We start from the raw sequence: 21,781 nt of genomic DNA, 5'->3' as shown, positions 1-21,781 counted from the left end.
GCCAGGCTGTGTCAAAAGCCGGGAGCGACTGTGGCCACCACCCATCCTCCCATTCTCCCAGGATAGAAAAGAAGTCGCGTTCCTACACGTGTACATTGGTAACTGGAGAAAAGCTGTACTAAACCAGAAGGCAGCGTTATGTTTGGTTATTTCACCCTCTCAGGATGCAGAAGTGCCACTGGCAGTGCGTACAGCTTAACCTGTCGAAGGGAACGCTTCCATACAGCCACTTGCCCTCATTCCAAGCCAAACCTGGCTGTTCCCAGGAATAGCAATGGCTGACACAGAAGCCCACTGTCCAGAACAGCCCTTAACGACAGGAGGACAGGAACACTGTGCCAAAGGCAAAGGAACCACATTAGTCTTGGCACAAGACCGGATTTGCCTGACCCCTGGAAGTTCAATAGATGTATCAGATTTGTGGCCCTGCGGTACTTGTGTATATAATCCCAGCCTCCTTTGTACCATCTGTTTCCCCTTCGGCAGACTGGCCATTAGAGACACAATGCTAAAACTCATGTCTCCTTCATAACAGGTTTTTGTTGATCTCTCCCACGCCTCCCAATCTTTCTATCAATCCTGTAATCTACTAGGATTTGCCCTGCAGGGGATGTGTAACAGCATCAGTGGGGGAAAAAAGAATACATGGGACGATAGAAATGCTTCAGGGCAAGGGGAGAAGGTGTAAAAGGGGAATGCATGAAGCTAGGAGAGCTACAAGTTTATTGAAACCAGATGTTCTCATTATATTGGAGCAAGCCACCAACACACCTTCTAAGTGCCAGGTTTAAGATCTCATCTGAGCACTCAGTGCTTCAACACCTTTTTCTTAAAGAGTTGCCAGTTATGAACAGTTTCCCATCAATACATAACTCTTATATGAGAAAACACACATACTCTGTGCATCCCTAAAACCATGTTCTCTAATACCTCAAAAGTAAAAGCGTTGCCAATCTCAACACTATGCAGGTAAGGAAGGACTGCATTTCCAACCTATAGAAACTGGATCTCTTACAGAAGGTTTTAAGTCAGTGATTGCTGGCTGCCTTTGGTTCCTTAATCCCTAAATCCCCACATTCTCTTCTTGAGGTTAATCCAGTTAAAACTCCCCTTCCCTTTGGCTAGTACCTTGCATAAATAACCACCTGAAGAGCAGAGCTGCAGAAGCCAATGCTTAGAGTATGGCACTTTGTCCTGCTGCAAGAGACAGCACAGAGTAAGTACTTATAGCCTATGCCAGATAAGGTAATGAAGATTAGCTATGTAAGGGCAAAAGGCACTCCTTATGGATTGCTTAAATCAGCAGGAATCAATCATCTAGTCCAATCCAAATCCCCCAGTTGCTTTCTGCCTTAAGATAACGAGAAACAGGTTTATGCTCTACTAAGATAAAGCAACCTTAAACCAGTGTAAGCCCTTATGTGAAAATCCCCCTTTTTGGGAGGAGAGGAGAGAACTTGCCTTTGAGGTCAGCTCTAAATGAGATGGCCATACAATTATAGCCACAGAAGCCACGCGGTATTTGGAAAAGCAACACGGATCAGCAAAAGAAAATCACTTGTTTAGACTTCGCCTGGCTGATCTGGCCGGCCCAGCCAGCTCCCTCAGCCCTGAATGCCATGGGCAGGAGAGTGAAGGCAGCACTAGCAGCAGGCAGCCGGTCCTCCATGCTCAGCCTGCCAGGAGAGGCTTGTGCAACATAGTCCAGCACCTGCAGACCATAAGGACTATCTCATTACACACGAGGCATCAACAACCTAGTCCAGTGAAGATGTATATTTGTGCCACAGAAAAACCAAAGCACACCCAGTGAAAATGCAGAGGAATCCCGAGAAGTGCCTTGCCCATTCCCTCCTATAGCAGGGAGAAAGTGAGGACAAGTGGCTGTATGAAAGCGTTTCCTCTTCTGACAGGTGAGACTATAACCACTTCCAATGGCACCTGTCCCTTGGGAGGGAGCCCTGTGCAACCTGGCGCCATCCCCCGGGCAGACGCTGAGCAGTTGCAAGAGAAATCCTTAAGCTAGGACAGGCTTTGGGTCCGGTACCTGACAGACCACACAGATCCTGCCCCTGCAGCCCCCAGACAGATCTGCACATCTAATTCTCATTGTGAAGCTGGGCCAGAGGCTCTGGAGCAGCACACATTGCTGTGGAGCAGCCTGTCAGAGAAAAAACACTGCACGTGGGCTCCCTGCTGCTTGCCAAGCTCTTCAAACTATGCACTACAGCCAGGACTCTGACCATAAGCTCTTTGTGTTCCTGGTCATTCACAACCAAGAGAAAGAGAAATCTGGTTTTGAGGACTGTTTATCAGTCCAGTCCTTCCAAGATACTCAGTCTTGGGGCTAGTGAGAATGAAAAAACCCCATAAGCTTGCTTGCCCAAAGGGATAGCAAGCAGAATATGCATTCTGCTTCCCAGGCTAGAAGTAGCTACACTGAGACAAGTAGATGTGGGGTAAGAGAACAAAACACCTGCACAGCTCTGAGCTGCAGTACGTTTCTAGCTCCATTCACACAGATATGGAAAGCCGCCGCTCAGTCTCTGGAGCATATTTAAATGCTCATTGTGAATGGCCGATTAGTCAGAAGTGGAATGTTTCTGCATTCATGGAGTAGCTATTTTAAGATTACATTATGCACTCTGCTTCCATTAATAGGTACACTTATAAAAAAAAGGAAAGGTGTTACACCCATCAATGCATTTGCCCCAGACATGAGTGCTGCATGTACAAACACCCAGCACAAGCAGGGGAAAGCTAATGAATTCTTTATTATTTTTGTTACTGTTACTGTAATTGTTATTGACAAGCCACATTCTCCTTCACAGCTCCAGCGATCGCCTAGTCATTAGGCTTGCCAAATCTTGATGGAACAAGTCAAATCACTGTCCACTGGCCACCTCTGCTATAGGCCTGTCAATCTGCATCTTCCATGGAGACTTAACACAGCCATAGAAGTCACCAGATTGAAAGAGGTTAAGCCAGACCACTGCAGCATCTCACGTGTCCTGCAGCTCTCTGGAGGAGTCTGACCCAGATATTCTCATTCCAGACACCAGTCTCCCTACTAGGGTTGCCCACACTCTCCAACATTACCTTCACTCAGTGATAACTTGTGCCCGTCTATACCCCACCAGTACCTCTGGATCCCCTTCGAGGCCTTGCTGTCCCACAGTTATCAGACACACTGAAAGTTCACAGGAACTCGTTTTGGAGCAAGTCAAGAACTCTTAGGTCTTTTAAGCTAACAAAACTCGTATTATTAAATGCTGCCAAGTTTTTATGAAAGCCAAAGGTGATTTTAGGGAAAATACACACTTCAGTTTGGCCAAGACTCACCCTCCCAATATCTCCTGCATGTATTAGGACTGAAGCTGTATCCATAACATTCGCACACAATCATCCATCAACCGTAACATCAGATTTGTTCCTTCCACTCTCTCCAAGCCTGAGCTGTGATATCAGGGTTTGATCCATGTGGTTTTCTGAGAGGGAGGACTGGAAGAGCTAAGAAGGGAAGCATGCATACAAGCACTTAGCCAAACAACATAGATAAACCACATGCCAATGGCACAAAGGATTTAATTTTAATGTCAAAAATCAGTAATCTTGACACAGGGAAGATTCAGTATAAAGAGTGAGTTTTATGTCAACAGTTTTGCTTTTACTAACAGGTTTGTACAGATTGTTTTGAAGATCAAGACCATAGAATCCAAAAGGTACATGTATAATAAATCTCATTAAAACTAGAGCAGGTCAGCCCTCTGATGAACTTAAGCTGTAGATCCTTCTAATGCTCTTGAAGAAAGCTTAGGTGATGAGCCAAATGAGGATTCCCTCAGCTCACAAATCCACATCTTCTGAGCCAAATGGAAATACTGGATGAGCTAAGCAAAACAGAGTTTTATGGTTTTGCTTTGTTTGTTGTTGTTTTTTTTTTTTTTTTAAATGTGAAGAGCAAGCAAAAAGCCCCAAATTATGAAGGAACAAATACTAGGGTCAAAGCTGAAAATAAAATCCAACTTGGAGGAAAAAGGTGATATAAAAAACATTGTATTAAACCAATGTTACTTTGATGTTGGATTCGGATCTAAAGAAACGCATTAGCCCACACAGACATAAAAAGTACAAAGAAGTCTAATAGTATGAGAACTCTAGAGCACAGCCCATCTGGTGAAAAACAAAAGCTACTAAAGATGGACAGCTTTACTGTCAGGGCATCCATGTGCAGAGACTTCAGCTGACAGTCATCTCTCCTGTAAAGCTTTGATCTCGAGGAGTTTCTGTATCAAATGCAGGGCAGGGGAGAAACACACAGGACTGAACAGCAGTAGCAGCATATATATATATGAAAAACAGTATTACATGGTGTCAAAGAAGGAAATTAAACAGAAGGATGCTCAAATACTTCAAAGCACTGCTTAAAACAAACCTAATATGAAGTGTGACCTTGTCAGCTCTTCAGTGGAAGCTGAGTCCTTCCAGGACTGTGCACGGGTGGAATGGATGTAGACATCAAATGCAGGCAGTGGGACCAGGAGCTGTACACAGGTTCACTAACAACACTTCTAGTGCTCAAAAAATTTGGCCGCTGCAGAGAAACAGTAAAACTCTTGGCACATTTCAACTTTGCTCACTTTACTGCAGTAATGAAGATACTGCTGTACAGATGTCACAGTTAATAACATTAAAAAATGTGGGACAAAGATTATTTCTAACTTTCTCAGCTAAAGCACACACCCCTGCCAAGGCTTTTTCCTTAATAAATAAACAAACAAACTCTTCCCCCAGGATTTCTTTTACCAGAACATGGGGCTTTCCTGTTTTTTAAAGTGGATTTTAAGACAAGAAAAGCCCAGCTTCTAATGCAGAAAATATTTCTGTGTAAATGTGGTAGAGGTAGAAAATCCTAGATTACATTTAACTAGTGAACAAGGTCACAAATTAAGTAGTCTGAGAATTTCTGGTAGCTTAGCCCTGAAATAGTCCCCTTTTTTTCCACCCCCACCGCCTTCACTACTTAGCTCAAAACGCAAGACTAACAAGAACACATGATACAGCCTGCAAATACATGGCTGAAGTCACAGGAAGCACATTCTTCAGGGCTCATGAACCACCACATGACAAACATCACAAGAAAACAATTTACTAATCACAACTTAAACTTGAAATTAAGAATAATAATAAAAACCATTATGGAAACAACTCTTAGGAAGGGAGAAGCTGCACTTGAAAAGACAGCAGCAAATAACAAAGCAGGGATCAGTTCTCACGTTACCAGAAACTTTTGATTTCTTGTGCTACACATGTAAGCTAGCATTGCTTAGAAGTTCCTAATACTGATTTTTAGTTACATAGCTTACAGCCAATCAAGAGTTGCTCAGCAGTCAGTCACATTTGAATTTAATTGCATAGACCTAAGCTAAAACTTTTCTGATTCCGCATGTCTGAAAGCCAGCGGTCCATACATTTGCTATACAGCTTATAGGCAAGAGTGACTTCTTTTCATAAATAAGATGACATGCAACCCACAATCCTTCTCCTTAGCTGTCAAGAAGTACTGATGGGCTATTCAGAACACATACAAGGTCTGCTTCCAACTCCAACCAGGTAAATGGAAATAAAAGCAGAACTGTCTCTTAACAAGATGGAACTGTACAAACAGATTTTCACACTTTTGCTATTTGTGTTGATTTCTGTACCAGAACAAAGGAACTTAATTTTTATTTCCTAAGAGCCACTTTTATTGGAAATGTCTCAAAGCTATACTGACATTTTATCCTGACAATTTAATTAGGGACTGGTCCAATCCTGGAGTTGTGCTCAACATTCAAGGATCCTGAAGGCTCTTAACTGTTTAAAAAGATTACAATGATCCACAGGGCCACTATCAAATAGATCACTGTAGACTCATCCTTGGGATTAAGTCATCTCTATTTGTGAGCCCTTATGTGATGATCTGTCTATTACAGAGCGTAAGTACTGCATGAAAGCCTCTTCAAGGCCTTCACCACCATCTGTGAATTACATTATTAACAATGGTATGAACTTCCTAAGAGCATCTGGTTCTCTCCCCACCCCCTTCTCAAATCACTGGAAAGAGCTCTTCAGTATCAAAACAGGCACAGGCAAAGCACTTTTCTTCCTTTCCCTCTCTCTCCGCCTCCTCCTGCCCTCCATCAGCAGAGGACAGACGATGGAGCTCAGTTCCCCATTTCCATGCCCTACATGTTTTCTGCACAACTCTTGCTATTGTTAAAGACAAACTAAAACTAAGTGACACACGTACCACAGGCATTTTACTGGGAAAAGCAGAAATTTCATCGTTTTGCAAAGGCAGCATCTCAAGTATGCTACTGAGGTGCTGCTGCTACAGAATGCGTGTGCTGAGGCACAACAGACTCCATGGTCCTGCCCCTAGACCTTGCTGCTCACCAGCACAATTCGTGAAGTTAACAAAAAACAGGCAGCAGCCATCAAGCCAACTTGGATAGTTACTGCTGTAGCTAGCTTTCTAGACGCAAATAAGCATTTTGTCATCCCAACCCTCCTCCCCACCAAGGATGTTTCAGAAGCTTATTCTGAAAAAACGCCAGCTTCTTGTAAACAAGAAGGCGGAAAAGACAGTATCTATCACCCAGGACATCAGACCATGCTCTCCACTGAACTTTGCACAGAGTTCACATCAAGCAGCCTCCCTGGCTACTATAAGGGATCACTTACTCTTGTTTCTGCAAGAGTTCCTCCTATCTCATTTTCAACTGCTTGCTCTTCAAACCTAGCTTCTTCCCTTGGTCTATACATAGGGCATTTAGGAGCTTCTCATCACCTCACTTCCCTGTATACATCAGCAGCAGTTTTTCCATTCTGTTTATCACAGGTGCACAGTTTCTTTAGTTGCACAACAGATCACAATTCAGACAACACTATTACAGCCCCATAAGATACAGCATCTTCCTCTGTCTTAAGTTAGCAGCAGTATTTCTTGAAAGAAAAGAGCAACATTACAGCCAGCTCAATAAAGACTTCCATTCAGCAGGAAACAACATCCAAAACAAACAACCCTGTAATGTGCAATAACAGGCAAAAAATACTGGGTGGGGGGAGGGAGACAACAATGTTTCTGCACAAATTCACACGAACCCTTCTTCTAATGTATTCTCTTATGCCCACGTTTCAAATAAATAAATAATCAGGTATATGTTGAGATGCTCAGACCAGCATCATCTAGAACATAAGCCTACTGTAATTACAGATAAATGCAGAATTTCTTCAAGTCTGCAAAATAATGGGCAAGTATGTTTGGGGTCACCATCACTCTGATGTGCTGCCCGAACACACGCCCTTTGTGCGGGTCGTAAGAGGAAATATGCAGTTACTGTTGACCTCAAGCTACAGGAGGCGAGGAAGCTAGAGGCACACAGCGGCTAGCCTCCAGGACAGTTCTGCCAGGGTTTAATTTTGTTTCGGTCATAACTAATCACTCTGCTTTGGATGGCAGGTCAGGTTAAAGACGAACCACTACCCAGGCTCCTGGGAAAGGATGTAGCTGTGTTTTTATGCAGCTATTTAAACAAGTCAAGAGAGGCAAAAGAAAATTAAGCAAGTTTTATGAGTGGCTTTAGAGGGACTTCCACACTCTTACTCCCTACAGCTTATTGGGAGGGATGCAAGGAGAAGAACAGCAAAGAAACTGGCATGTCTTGGAGCAAGTTAGTGGCAATTAGAGATGGGCTCTGCTAAGCCTGGCTCCCAACATACAGTGGGAGCACAGCATCCCACCAAAAGGCTCTCCGGATTATGACATTGGTATCTGGAATGACAGCAGCTAAAATTGGAATGAATTCCCATCTTTCAAGCAGTATGTACAGGTGACCACGTAATCAAATTAGCTAATATTTTGCTAAATCAGTGCATTGAATATCACCCGATGAGCTCATTTTTGGAGGCAGTTCAATGCCTCACTTCTAGGACTGATGTCAGTGTCACATGCTTGGAGAGGATCAGTCTGCAGCTGGATATTTTAAAGCCTTCTATTAGGAGCACAGAAAAGTCAGCGGATTTCAACAGCATCAACTAATGAATTTGTGTTTTATCATAACAATTTAGTCACCAGACCCAACTGTCAATGTCTCTGAGAGTATCAGGCCATTTCAAACAGTTCCCCCTCCCTCCACTTTAAGCCACTAGATGGAAACTGAGAAGTGCAGCAACCAAGTTGTTTCAACAGAGAAAGTTGCATTTCAACAGAAAAGGAAATCAACAGAAACACAAGGAAACAGGAACTCTCACTGATTCTGACTGGCTTGAGATAAAATGATTAACTACAGAGAGACTAAACTCAGTAGTTGCAAAACACATAAACAAACAATAGCAGGGCAAAAGGTGTTGAGCATCAGTAGCACAAGTACTTCAGACAGAACATTCAACCCATCATTCAAATCCCATTCACTCACAGACCAATTGTGAAGTCACCTTTATTTTGACATACTACAGCCTCGTCACTAAGTGTTCATGCAGTATCTGTGAAGTCTCCCACACTTTGATGCTCACTGCTTGCACTTTGTACCAACATGTAGGAATACATTTGCATTACACAAATAAGCAGTGTCTTCATTGTGCAACTGCATGCGACTTTTTTGGAGAAAAACAATGCTCAAATACAAGGAGTGTTGTGTGCATCAGGCTACAGAGTGGGTGGTAGTGATGTTGTCAGAAAGCACTCAGTACTGCTTACCTCCACGCCCATTGACTTCAGTAGAAGGCTACATATGAAAAGTCTCTGAAGATGAAGTTGAAGTGTTCCCTAACACATGGCGCTGTCCATACACTATACTTAAGAGACAAAACAAAAAAAAAAAAAACCACAGAAGTGAAGTGGCATGACATTGTAGCTTTTTTTTTTAAAAAAAAAAAAACACAACCAAACACACACACAACTCTGGCAGTTCCCATTCCAGCTAAGAAATTAGACTATACACCAATCAGTTCTGGGCAAGCTCTTCACCACACCGCCTAAGCCTGTTGCATCTCCAGAGTGTAGGACGAGAACAACGGTAATTTACTGTATGCTTACATTGCTCCCAAAAGACCTTGGATGAAGATGCCTTAAAGCTTCAGTTCTGCTCAGCTGTTAAATTGTTCAGTGAGACTACCTAGGTTAGTCAGGTGCTGTGTGAAAACACACAGCTCTCACATGTAGCACAGGGCAGGACCCATTTCAAAGAGATCCTTGGGAAGTTCCCTCCAAGTTCACAATCTCTGCATCTGTTTCAAAAGCAATTCAGTTCACCTTCACCCAGGCTACAAATATCATCTGTAATAGTTTTACGAACAGGAGAGTCAAAGGCAAGGAGCCCTGAACTGCCGTGAGCATGAAGCCCCATATACAGGGCTGCCAGAGCAACGCGCAGTTCGGGTACCTCCAGAGGAGCTGACAGAAAGACCAGGCACTTGAACTTCGGTGTGAGTGACAAGACACCCTGCTCCTACGGTGTGAGCAAATAAGTTTAGTGTTCAGACTGCATCTGGGGTTGGGGAAGGTTATTATAACCAAGACAAACTACCTCACAGTATTGCTAGTAGTTAACTCCCAGAGGCTTATGACTTCATTTTCAGACTGTAATTTTTATCCTGGGCACTCAATCGAAGAAAGAGGAGACTAAAGGAAATAACAACCTCCTTACATACACAAGTTCTTATTTAGCTGCTTGTGGTTCAGCAAGACATTCCCTCTCTTTGTAAGATGAGGTTTATAAATTCAGTGTACCTTAGATGTTTTCAAGTGAGCAGAATGCACCCTTAATTCCAAACTATCCCATTTTCATCCAGAACTCCTCTATACTGAGCTTCATTTTTTCAGAGTTGTGAAGCTATTTGGCAGTTGTATGCAGCCCAGACCAGCCTGCACATTTCTCTCCCGCCCCCCCCCCCCCTTTTTTTTTTTTTAATTTTAGACTTAATGTAGCATGTACTCTCAGGAAGGTTTACAATGCAGCCTTTTGTAGTTAACTTGCTCCAAGCTGGGCCACTGCCAGGTTGTTATCAATGACATTTTAAAGCAGATGAATGAAGTTCTTATTATGGTGACAACCAGAATTGTGATATGGCACATGCATACACTGAAAGAAGAGAGCTTGCTATTACTTTGTCAGGTTAATAAATAAACAGTGATTTCATGAATAAAAGCCTTTTATTAGGAAACAAAAGAACAAAATTAATATTTATAAAGCTTTAGTGGTTTGGAGCACCCTTTAAAATAAGATTATTCCATTTCAGTCAGAGCCACCATTATGGATTACAGATTCTTGAACACAGCTTCCCCTCCTAATTCTCTTATCGTAGCAGTACAAGGCAGAAAACAAAGCTCTGCCTTCTGAACTGGTTCAGGCCAGGCTCTGGCCAGTTCCACTGCTCCTTCCTCAGCAAGCTACTCAGTTTGAGGTCGACAGTATTGAAGGCCCATGAAAGCAAACATTTCTGTTACGTCTTCAGGACTGCAGCTAAAGGCTGCACCTGTTGGAAGAGCTGTTGGTTCCTTATCACAGCAGGAAGTTCTCACGTTTTACACAGCGTGCTTCCACACCACACAGAGGCACTGAAACCAAGCCAAGCCAAGTGACGCTACACATTAGCAACACTGACTGCTATCAACTGCCAGTCAGCTGGCAAATCACTTCCCATCCTCTGCCCCCAGAAAAGATTCTTCGCCAATACCCTGTCAATATCTCTCAACCACTTCAGGGTTCTTCAGTATTTCCCACAGCACGTGCAAAGAACTGTTCACTATCAAAGCAAAGTTTAAAAAGAGTGAAATACAGTCAGGATGTCCTACTTCATGGCAAGCAAGTAGAATTCTGGCAAATACAGACTGCTTCTCACCTCAATTGTCTTTGCACATACTCCTCAAGGCATTCTGCACTCATCCGTCCTAAAAACAAACTTGCAATTTTAAACTTTGAACAAGCTAAAGAGTTTTGGTTTGGGTTTTGTTTTGCAGGTTTTTCTGAGGTGTTTGTAGGGGTGTGGGGGTGTGTGTGTTAGGCTTTGGGATTGTGGTTTTTGTTTTGGTCTTTTTTTTTTTTTTTTTTTTTTTTTTCTTCAGTGAGGCACATCTTATGTTTAGAATCAAGATATAAGCAATTACTCAAGCTTAAAAAATTATTTTGGGTCACACCACCTTCTCCTCAATACTAAGATGTAAAACTTCTCCCTTCTCCTCAAGGGAGAGTCAAGTTTGAACTTCCCCACTCATAAGAGTACCAGACAGAAACTGCCCCAAAATAACAGTCTCAGCCATCCACAGTCAACGTGAACAGATGTAAGTTAAATACAGCTTTCTCCAGACAACAGCAGTTTCTGGTATATGTGTAAAAGAGAAAAAAATTACTGCAAAGACCAGAAGTGTGGGTTGCAAAAGCCTGTGGCACAGTTATCTTTGCAGCATGAAGCACAAGTTGAGATGAGAGATCTGTAAAATATATGTGAAATATATTCATTTCACCCACTGAGACTATGCAAACTCTATTCCAGTCACACTACAAACGTTAACTGATAATGCCTCCCTTGCCTTCAAGTTTATATAACTATGCCTAACTTTTGGGAAGGCATCTGAAAATACGCTATGTTCATACTGTTTTACCCTGATAATCTCTTTATTTAAGATTCAGGAGCAGAGCAGAAGCTGCACAGAAGGACAATTCACTCCCAGCGCATCACTGAGGCAGCCACCCCCAGCCACCACACAACGAGGTGTGGATGCAGTGCCAGGCTGACACAAAAAGCAAGAGATAACATATTAATATTTGATTTCCATGTGCAACCGTACTGACAAGTTTATGCAATATTAGACTTAACCCACACTACAGGGGTAGCTGCTGTCTGGAGATTCATTTAAGTGTTGAAATGCAGGCTTACACATTCTATTAACTGCTGCATAGCCAAAGTACTACCAAGAAGGAAGAAATGCCTCAAAGAACAAAGAAGCCTAAGCTGTCCTGTTTCACTTCACTTTTTGAAGTCACAAGCTGCTAGCCCACAGAAGCACAACTCAGCTGAAAACAGAAACAGAGGAAACTCCCAGTAACAAAACTCACTAGATGTTACATAAGAAAAAACACTTGTTCAGAAAATGAATTAAGTCTTTGTCAACCATTCTGCAATTTTAAGAAGGAGAATGCTGTCATTTCAAGGTTTACACTTCACTCAGGAAGACAATGTAATATGGTAGCTACTTAACTGTTTCGTGCCACATTTTTGAAGCACTGTATTTAAATACAGTGGTTACAGCATCATCTGAAGAACATGCCCAGAGCTGTTTGCCTTTAAACTATTTTCAACTATTGAGGAGGATTGTGGAAAAGAAAACAAACCCAAAAAGACAACAAAACCTAACAACAAAAAAGAATCAATCCTTATTCCAGGAACACCTTTATCTTGTCACCTAGCATTTCCTCTTGCAACTCTGTTTAGCTCATCTGTAGGTCAGAGAGCTGAGTCACTTTCCTGCTTGCCCCACAGCTACTTATGAGCTAAATTTTCAGTGTGACACCCTGTTTCCTAGGGAAGATGCTCCAGAACACAGGACTACTGCAAAGAAACAGCAGACTCAAGAGGATACCTGCTACCGTACAAGAAGCGGGCCATCTCACAGACAACTCTCTACTGACTCCCTGCTACTCAGCATCAATATCTGCACACAGAAGCTCTATTTTTTTAATTACAGTTTGCTAAGGACTGGCCCTTTCATAGCTGAGCAAGAGCTTGCAAATTTTTTTTCAGACAGGGACCACAGCCCACAGGTTTTCCACGTGCAAGTGAGGGTTAAGGGCTTTTGTTTTTAAATGCTTGGAACGTGGCACTTCGGACTGAAGCATTCAGTAGCTTCAGAGATTCGTGGGAAACTCCAGCTTCAGATGGATTAAGCCAAAGGCTTGGTCCTGCATCACACAGAAGACTCAGACTACTTCTAACTACCAACAAAGCTCTCCTTTGGAAAGCAAAGCATTTTACACATGCAAGGCACATGCCCTATCCCTCCCTCTCATCATCAGCTAAAAGGTACAGAGATGAAAAGCCTAAAGTGTTCCATTTTGGTATTTTTTTCTTAAGAATCCACTTCAGATGTTAGCTGCTGAAGCTAAACGAAGCCAGTTGAACAAGTCTTAAAAGTTCTTGCTGCAATTTTAAATGTGGTAATTTTGTACATCAAAACAGAAGGGACATTATAGCAGCCAGTGAGAGTAATAAGACAACTACAGTCCCCTGGGACAGGACCAGCTTTCCACATTAAAATCCACTTCTCAGATATTTAATCCAGTTGAAAGTTGAAGACAAACATGCCTAGCTCTGCAGCTCTTGCCTTTTTGCTAAGGAGGCCTCAAGACCTAACCAATGAATGCAGTATCCCTCAGCAAAACCCTTAGAGTGCTGTTCTTCCCCAACTACCTCCTATCACTTCTCCTCTGTTCCAAGGAGAACAAAACTTTTAGATTTGGAACCTGCTCGAAATTCCCTTTGGGGCATCCCCACTCATACAACAGCGGAGCCAGTTACAGGCAAACTAACAGAAGAAGACTGCAGATTGCCTCTGAAGGATATACCAGCTGCTACCGCCAGTGTGTTAAAGCCTACTAAATAGACAAAATACATGACTCAGTGGACCCACAGTACACAGGAGTCAGGCCCTGGTCTTCTGCCTTTCAGATCCTGCTCTATCTCACCTCAGACTTGTTTGTGGCTCACCTCACTGAGGTGTGGGCAGGGAGGAGGCTGCACAACAAGGAACCTGGCATCACGAGTCCCAGACCCGCACAACTCCTGAGACATCTCTGAAATTTACCTCCCAGAGACCTGCACTCAAGCTGCACTGAAGCTCAAGCATCCAAGCCACCTCCTGAGCTCTGGTATGAGCTTAATACAAGGACAGTATGATCTGTGATAAAACAGTTGTTTCAAAATAGGTCAGATTAGAATATTCTAGTGTCTTCAATTACTTCAATACAAGACGTTTACACTGTGTTCAATCTTAAATGCCCCACTAATTTCACCTTGAAACAGCCTACACTGATACAGTAAATTATTTCCATGAAGCCTGAGTTGAGGAGTTCCTCAGGGGAAGGAGGGCTAGCATGCCCAAAAGCAGCAAGCAGCCACAAGCAAAACACATTTCAGTGAGTGCCATAGGCGTTTCATTTACCAAGGCCGTAAGATGTTCACGTCACAGGGTATTTGCCAGGAGTTTCATGATTGCTGGCATACACAGTAAGGGTGCGTCTCACCATGGAAGCAACAAGCTGTGTAACTGTGTGACTCATCTTACAGCAACGTTTTATGCCTTCTGAGAGGAGATCAGCCTGCAATGAGCAACACTGATAAGATGCATATTCAGAGCAATTCTATTGGGGCAAAAAGCTATTGATATATTCAAAACTGCATGCACAGAAGCCTGCCCAAATGCTATCTAAAACACACAAACACACACACTGCAATATTATACTACTGCAACAGGACATTCTGCAGATGGTTGAAAGCAAGTTAATAGATTTATACAGACCAACTCAGAAATCCAAAAATGGCTTTTAGCCTTCATAAGTTTTTATCCCTTTAAACACGGTGCTCTGGAGGAACAGCTTCCAGCCAAAAGGTAAGAAACCCTGCCTGCCTTATTTAAATCACTGACTGCTTCCAATAGGTATCACCTCTTTCTTCTCTTGCATTCAAAATTCCCCTTTAAAACAAGAGGTATGAGCTTCACTCATTAAATTACATCACAAATTGAAAGGATGCTCAGGCAAATCAATGGCACAGAGAAGAGACTCTTCTTACATTCACTAAACAACTTGAACACTTGGAGCAGGCAGTTGACAAGGCTAGTGCTCACTCTGCAAGGCCAGTTTATACAAGGGAAGTACCAGTTGCCGAAGTCCAGCAGCTTAGTACATGCTCCTTGCTAATCACATTGGCAAGAGTCAGATACAAAGACAGCAAAAGCTTCAGCTGAATTCTAAAACTCTTTCCGTCCAGTATATTCTTGCAAGGACAGCATGAGCTTCCAGCATACAGATGTTCCTGAGAGACAGGCTGCAAACCAGCCTTCTCGCTTCAACGGAGTGAAGCTGCGCTGTGGTACTGGGAGGATGTGGTTTGTTGTGACTGAAGAATAAAACCTTTGAGCTGCAGGCTGTGATCAGGGAGCAGTTACACTGAGCCGAGCTGCCCAAAGGCTATTTTCTTTCCTTTTTTCTTTTTTTCTTTTTTCTTTCTTCATTTCCCCAAGACTTAACAGTTGCAGCTATAGATCTTTCAGGATTTTCTTCCAGTAACTGGAAATCCTCAGGCATTACCCCCGCACGAAGGCAGCGCTCTTACACCAAAATACTTCCACCAGACTGCTTTTTGAATGGCAGTCTCCACTGAAGTAAATGTGTCACTGACTCTCGGAACAGCTGTAGATATTACAGTACCCTGTCCTTTTCCACCTTCTTTCATTGCTTGAACAGCAAGACTCAATATTGGTCAGATAATGACTCATTACAGCATCACAGGCTATTTGCATTTTCAAATTATAAGCTCTTTTCAAAACACAACAACTTATGTTCTGCTGTAACTCAAGAGATGACAACTTCAGTATGTATTTCACTGTTTCAACATAACTTTGTATCTTGAAAGACACAACTGAGTTGTGCAGTTATTTTATCTACAATGCCACCAACAGCATCATATTTAGTGGAATAAAAAAAAAGTCAACACAGACAAAATTCCTCTCAACCTAAAAATAGCCATTTTAGGTCAACACTGACAAAGTACACCCAGGAAAAGCAGGCTTCAGCTTCCAAGCCAGCTACCATAGTTTCTTTTGGCTGGACTTCATTGGTCAAGACACAAATACTCCAAAACTGACAACTTGTAAAGCAATGTCCCAGTAAACAAAATGAGAAGAAAGGGAAGGATACAGAACAAGTAGCTGCCAACTTCGCAAAGAAACCTTAGACTGACTGATCTAATGTAAAACATACTACAAAAGAGGTATTTTATATTTAGTACGTCCTTTAGCTCAATAAGTACAATAACAAATAGCACAGTGTATTAGACCTGATGGTCAAAGTGAGTCATACCCAGGTCCAAATTTACACTTCTCTTCTCACAAAAAAGCCAGCAAAAACCAAATCATTCCACTCCACAAACCAGACCTAATCATCATCAGTGTGGCTGTAAGGTATGAATGCTCAGAAAAACCAGAAACATGTCTAAGAAATCAAAGGGTTGGCTGTTTCAGGAAGAACAATAAAAAATAATCAAGCTATCATCAAGATATCCTACAAAAGGACAGTTAGATCCAAAAGATTCTTTCTTGTACTCTCCAAGTTTTAAGAATGTTTCTAAATGATCCTTAATGAGGTTCCAATTCAACTGTCATCATCATCCTTCTCAGCTCCAAATACTGTTCTCAACCTAAAAAAGGACTTTGAATTTTATGCAGATCTATAGTAGAGCCTAGTATGTGTATATACAATGGACAACAAGTCTTCAGGAAAAGGATTAAGTCTTTTGTCACCAAGCAGCTTCAGTTTAACCAGCACACTGCTTTAGTAAGAGGGAAGTCTCGCCACCTAACAATGCACCTGCACATACAAAAATGTTCTGCAATGCAAGAGCCTAGTCTTGTACAGCTGGATAGAAACCTTAAACTTCTAACAATACAGCATCACACTCAACATGAGGCAGAGACCCCCTGTTTTTCTTGCAGAGCTTTCAACAGAAGTAGAAGTTTGAAAGATAGGGAGGACATTACAAATCACCTCACTAATACATTTTTGGTTTATAGCCCAAATGGTGAGATCTGGCAACACAGGAAATTGAGGGATCTGTAAGGCACTAGGAGAAGTTTGCTCAAAGCAGGAATCAGCACATTTCTCTGGTCCACTGCCTTTGAAAACTGCAGGTTTTAGAATAAGCTATGGCTGTACCCAAAAAACATGAGTTGAGGAAACCCAAATAACAGATGATAGCATCTTTAAGTATTACACATTTCTAACTCTACTTATTATTTCATATGAAGCTTCTGTTCTCCTAGTTGCCTCCAAAACTCAACTCTCCACAACCTTATACAAGCAGCAGCTATCAAGATCTTCAATAATTAACACGCCCTGCACCCACCCACCCCACCCCCCCAAAACAAAAACACAACAACAGGGGGGAGTGGGGGGGGAAGTACAAGAAGTTCTACATGAGAGAGACCGGACTTATCAATTATTAAGTCAACTTAGAATTACCACACTGTTTAATAGCAATTGCAGGACCAAGGGTAGAGAAATGTTATATTTAGCTTCCCCACAAATAAGTGGGAAAATATTTCCTGTATGTTCCACCATCAAGGAGCTCTTAAGCAAAACATGACAGAGACTCCTAAACACATTTGCAGGACGCTGCTTCCTGCTCGAGCTGTTCTCCTGGGATTAAGGAGGGGAAGTCAAATGGCTCAGGTTTTCATTTACTTTAAACTTTGTTTTTTTAAAAAACCAGGCATTTTAAAACAATATATACAGCATATCCTCTCTTTCTGGGTCAGTCACTCCCTTCCAATAAAAGCATATTGTCTCCCTGAGGGTAGGGAAGACAAGTGAACTGCGCGAACAGTCAGGGCCAGATTGCCTGCCCAGCTTCTCCACTTCTCAGGGAAGAGATCTAATAGACAAAGGAAAAACAGCACTTAAAAATTGCAGTTTGGTGTTGGGTTTTTTTATAACTCTGCATAGAAAAAAAATTAAAAGGACAAGTTTCAATAGATTATTTGCAAACACAGATAGTTATCAAAAGTATTCTGGAAAGCTACAGAGTATTAGATCAGTTTTCCATTGCTCCCATCATCATGATGACTGATTCAACGCTATCCTGGTGACAGTTACCCAACAACTTCCAGGGCCTTAGATAACAAAGCTCACAAAGGATTTTGAGGCAGGCACCTTTTACTAGCTGTCCTCTGCTTTAGCTAAAATTCTTTCTTGCAGCTTGTCCCTAGATCTGACAACGTGGTTGTGGTGCCCACACTTTGCTGTGGAGGGAGCGATAGAGATATTCCATGTTTGTCAGACAGCACAAGACACCTGCAGTTTAACACCAACAGTAAATTGGGAGATGGTCCATTGCTTAGAGATACAAGGAGCAAAAGTAACTTAAAACTGATAAGTAAACAAGGACAGTATTAACAACTGTCTCTATCAACAATGCATGCACACTAACAGCCCAAGCAAGATAATCAAAATATAGTATTTTAAAAGGAAGTAGGTTAACAACAGTGAGTAACCTTTTTTTTAAATTTAACCCCCAAAGCAAAGGATATAGCAAGTTAAAATCATTCACATTTCTGTTTACTATCTCACAGTTCTCAAGAAAGAACCCGAAGAAAATATGCTTTCCTTTTTTTCCCCCACTGAAATGAAGATGCTAGAAGGGAAGGACAGGAAAGCCTACCACTTGACAAGATACTGTTCTGCAAGACAGGAAATATGGCACAGATAGAGGGAAGCAGGGTCAAAGAATCTGGGGTATAAAGGGGGGGGGGGGGGGGAAAAAAAAGCAACAAGCTAGATTTTTAAGTTGCCCTCATAGAGTTCTGACTGCATATCTGAGCAGCACTTGTGAACATGGTGGTTTTATTTCACTGCTTTTGCTCGTGATGGGACTACTGTGCCCACCTGGTTTAACGCAGGTGCATACTTCCAGGGCTCTTCCCTCACTTTGACTCAAGCCCTCCACCTCCCAACAAAACCGTCTTTGAGCAATGGGAGGGAGAACACCTGCCCCCCCTCGACTTCCCTCAAACACACACAGGAAGAGGGGGGGAAAGAAGAAGAAGAAAAAAGAAAAAGGAAATCTTATTTTGTGTTACGAGGTAAACAAAGGCCTCAATGAGCACCAGGTAGCCCCACTTCTGCTCATGGTATGTTTACATTTTACTGTAGTACAGTCCTGCCTTCAACCATTGTCTGCTAACAGAGCACCTCAGAAGACAACTGTTCTGCTGTACAGAAGGGAGGACTGCAGTCTTATTTCTCAGAGTGGCTGCACAACCAAAGGCCAAAAACAGACAGAAGAAGTCTGGACAGACAATTAAGAGAATTTTACAAGTCATCAAGCAACCAGAGGGCTGTAAATGTATAATCAACACTTTGCATGAACTACCTTGAAATGAATGCTCATGAGATGCTCTATGCAATGAGAACAAGATAAAAACCTATAAATAAAAGCCATCCAATTTCAGAGTGATTCAGATCAGCTATTCCCCTGAATCCGTAAGAGCCAATTATAACTGTTTATAGGGCATACTTAATGTAAAAATTCAGTTTGAGGACATCAATTTCACCCTTTCTCCTTGTCTGAGAAGTTTATCTCTAAAGCAAAAAGACACCAAGCAATTTGAGAATCCATTTCTGTCCCCAAAATTCTTAGTGGCCTGGAAACAGAATTAGACATAGCCATATGCTTGCACACAGACATGTTTCTTCCTTGCCCACAAGCTGGAACAGTAAAGTTCCAACAGTTACCAGAATCTTTGTTCAGAAACAGCAGGCTTTCACTCAGCAAGTTAGACCCTTATACTACTCATAAAAATTATTTCAGCAAGGTAAGCTTTCTTTTAAAGAGATAACTTGGGGAGAGAGTTATCCGTCCATACAGAAGGAAGCTACCATCGGTTTACAACAAATTGGTTGAAACAATTCCACTTAAACCGAAAGAATCAAGTCATCCTGCTGAAGTCAACAAGGACCTGTAAGGATGGCAAGCATATGGTCTCACTGGACCAAAGCAAAAAGGTGACTGTCCCATTCACAAGTTGTTAGCAGCCTAGGCAGGATCATCATCTGAAACAACACCAGAAGTTTTGGTTAAGAAACAACAATTTTGTGACATTGAAGAAGAGGAACACACAGAGGCTCAACAAAATGCTGGCAGAAGGCTGGAGAAATAACCAACCCTAGCTATGTAAGGAGAGGCTAAAAGGGCACTCAAAACCCTCAAGTGTGGTTAGGGAGTTAAAAGAGGAAATGCAGAAGTACTCAAACAATAGCAGTTAAGGACAGAACGTGGTAAATACCTTTCCCACTTTAGACTGCAAGAAAAGTCTGAGAAAGTAGAAGTAATTATGAGAACCAAAACCAGGCCAGGAGAAGTCACGCATTTATTTCTGCATAGGGCACCGCAGAGTTACAAAGACCACTGGTACAGAACAAACCTCAATACTATGAGGAGGAGAATATAGATGAATATACCAAAAATTGCTTTTTCTGGATTTATCAGGCTCTGGAAGGAGTTGTTTTTATATTTGAAAACTAAGTATTGCTTTAAAATCAGTACAGTTTCAATTTATATCATTAGCTGGGAAACAGCCTGGCTGTTCCAGACAGGAAAGCCTCACAGAACTCAACTGATTGTTCATATATATCAAATATTTAATAAAGGAAGGGGCTGTGCATCCAAGTGGGAGGAAGAAGAAAGATGCCAAGGGAGACCTACCTATTCTCACAAGATGTCATAAATGCAAGAAATATATGGGAAAAGAAACAGTGGAAAGGGTAAATAAGTCAAAAGGGGGAAGCCACCTCTGAAGTAATACAGCACATTAATATTTACAGTAGAGAAATATAAGTGAAATTAATCTGTGCTGCTAAATAAACACAGCTTAGGAGAGACACTGGAATGAAAGAGGGGAGAAAAAAATAAAAAAAGTGTTCTGACAGCTAAAATGCTGTCAGGGCAGGCAGGACCTGTCAAGTGGCTGATCTAGTTTCAGAAGAGGTTACCTAATACAACAAGAAATATTTTCAGAGCAGTTGTCTTTTTCATCCCCCCTCATGAGGGAAGCAACTGGGATCCCAACTCTTTATCGCCCCAAACATTTGCAAACCAGACATAACACCAGTGTGATAATGCATGAAGGTTGGGGTTTTTTGAAGAAAAAAGGTGGGAACTAAGCATACAGAAAGCAAAAGAAGCTCACTGTTTTCACCCTCATCTTTAGTTCCACATAACCGCTAAGAAGCGGTTGAAGGGGTTAAGATTTTATATTCAGAAGTACTGTAACAACAGCTCGTCCCAAGTTTAAAGAGCAGGGAGGCAAGAAGGCTGTGACAGCGTCGAGTACATCTGCTCATTCCCCACATCTCATCCAGGGACCTGGGATCTGGCTGCTCCGTGCCTGTCCTGGGCTTGGCACAGCCTCTTGAAGACTCTATGTAACATTCAAAAAAAAAAAAGGGGGGGGGGGGGAGGTGTGGAAAAAAAAAACCAAACCCAAACCATAAATCTTAGCTCTTCGCAAAGGAAGAGCCACGTACTGGAGATACCCAGAGGGGGCTGTCAGACCGGATCACCTCAGAGGAGCCGCAGCCCGCGCAGTGTCAGCTCGCGTCCACGCGCGCTTCCCGCCTCTCCCCTCCGCACACAATGACAACAAAATCGCGCCCGGCTGCTCCGCTCGGGCAGCTCCGCACCGCAGGGCGGGCAGCGGCGGCCCCGCACCGCGGCCGGGGCTCGGGGCCGGCCCCCACGCGCGCCCCGAGGGAGCCGGCGGCGCAGAGCCCCTCCGCGCCCTGAGGGTGGGCAGCGCCCAGCCCCGCCGGCTGCCCTGTCCCGGGCCGGGCCTGCCCCGCGACCCCCGCCCGCCGCCAGGCCACGGCGAGGCGAGGGCCCCGCGGGGGTGCTGGGGGCCGCTGCCACCGCCCGCCCGGTGCTGTCAGGGCCCGGCGACCGGCGGGAAGGAGGTTGGGGAGGGGGGGGG

General features: G+C 42.9%; 1 protein-coding gene and 1 long non-coding RNA gene across 3 annotated transcripts in view; both read right to left on the bottom strand.

Moving 5' to 3' along the window:
- SSH2 (slingshot protein phosphatase 2) overlaps nucleotides 1-21,781 on the bottom strand; it is a 103,677-nt gene that overhangs the window by 81,482 nt on the left and 414 nt on the right.
- LOC130143605 (uncharacterized) lies at nucleotides 3,570-21,781 on the bottom strand. 2 transcript variants are annotated; one of them, XR_008819805.1, is made up of 3 exons: nucleotides 21,339-21,781; nucleotides 8,741-8,838; nucleotides 3,570-4,594 (listed from the first exon to the last, which is right to left on the bottom strand). It is a non-coding gene; the product is annotated as an uncharacterized LOC130143605 (long non-coding RNA). The 2 variants fall into 2 exon arrangements; XR_008819808.1 differs by having other exon boundaries at nucleotides 3,570-8,838.

Source organism: Falco biarmicus, chromosome 1, assembly GCF_023638135.1.
Source record: "Falco biarmicus isolate bFalBia1 chromosome 1, bFalBia1.pri, whole genome shotgun sequence".
NCBI lineage: Eukaryota > Metazoa > Chordata > Aves > Falconiformes > Falconidae > Falco > Falco biarmicus.
Note: the sequence above shows the minus strand (reverse complement) of the source record. Positions and strands in the feature narration are given on the sequence as shown.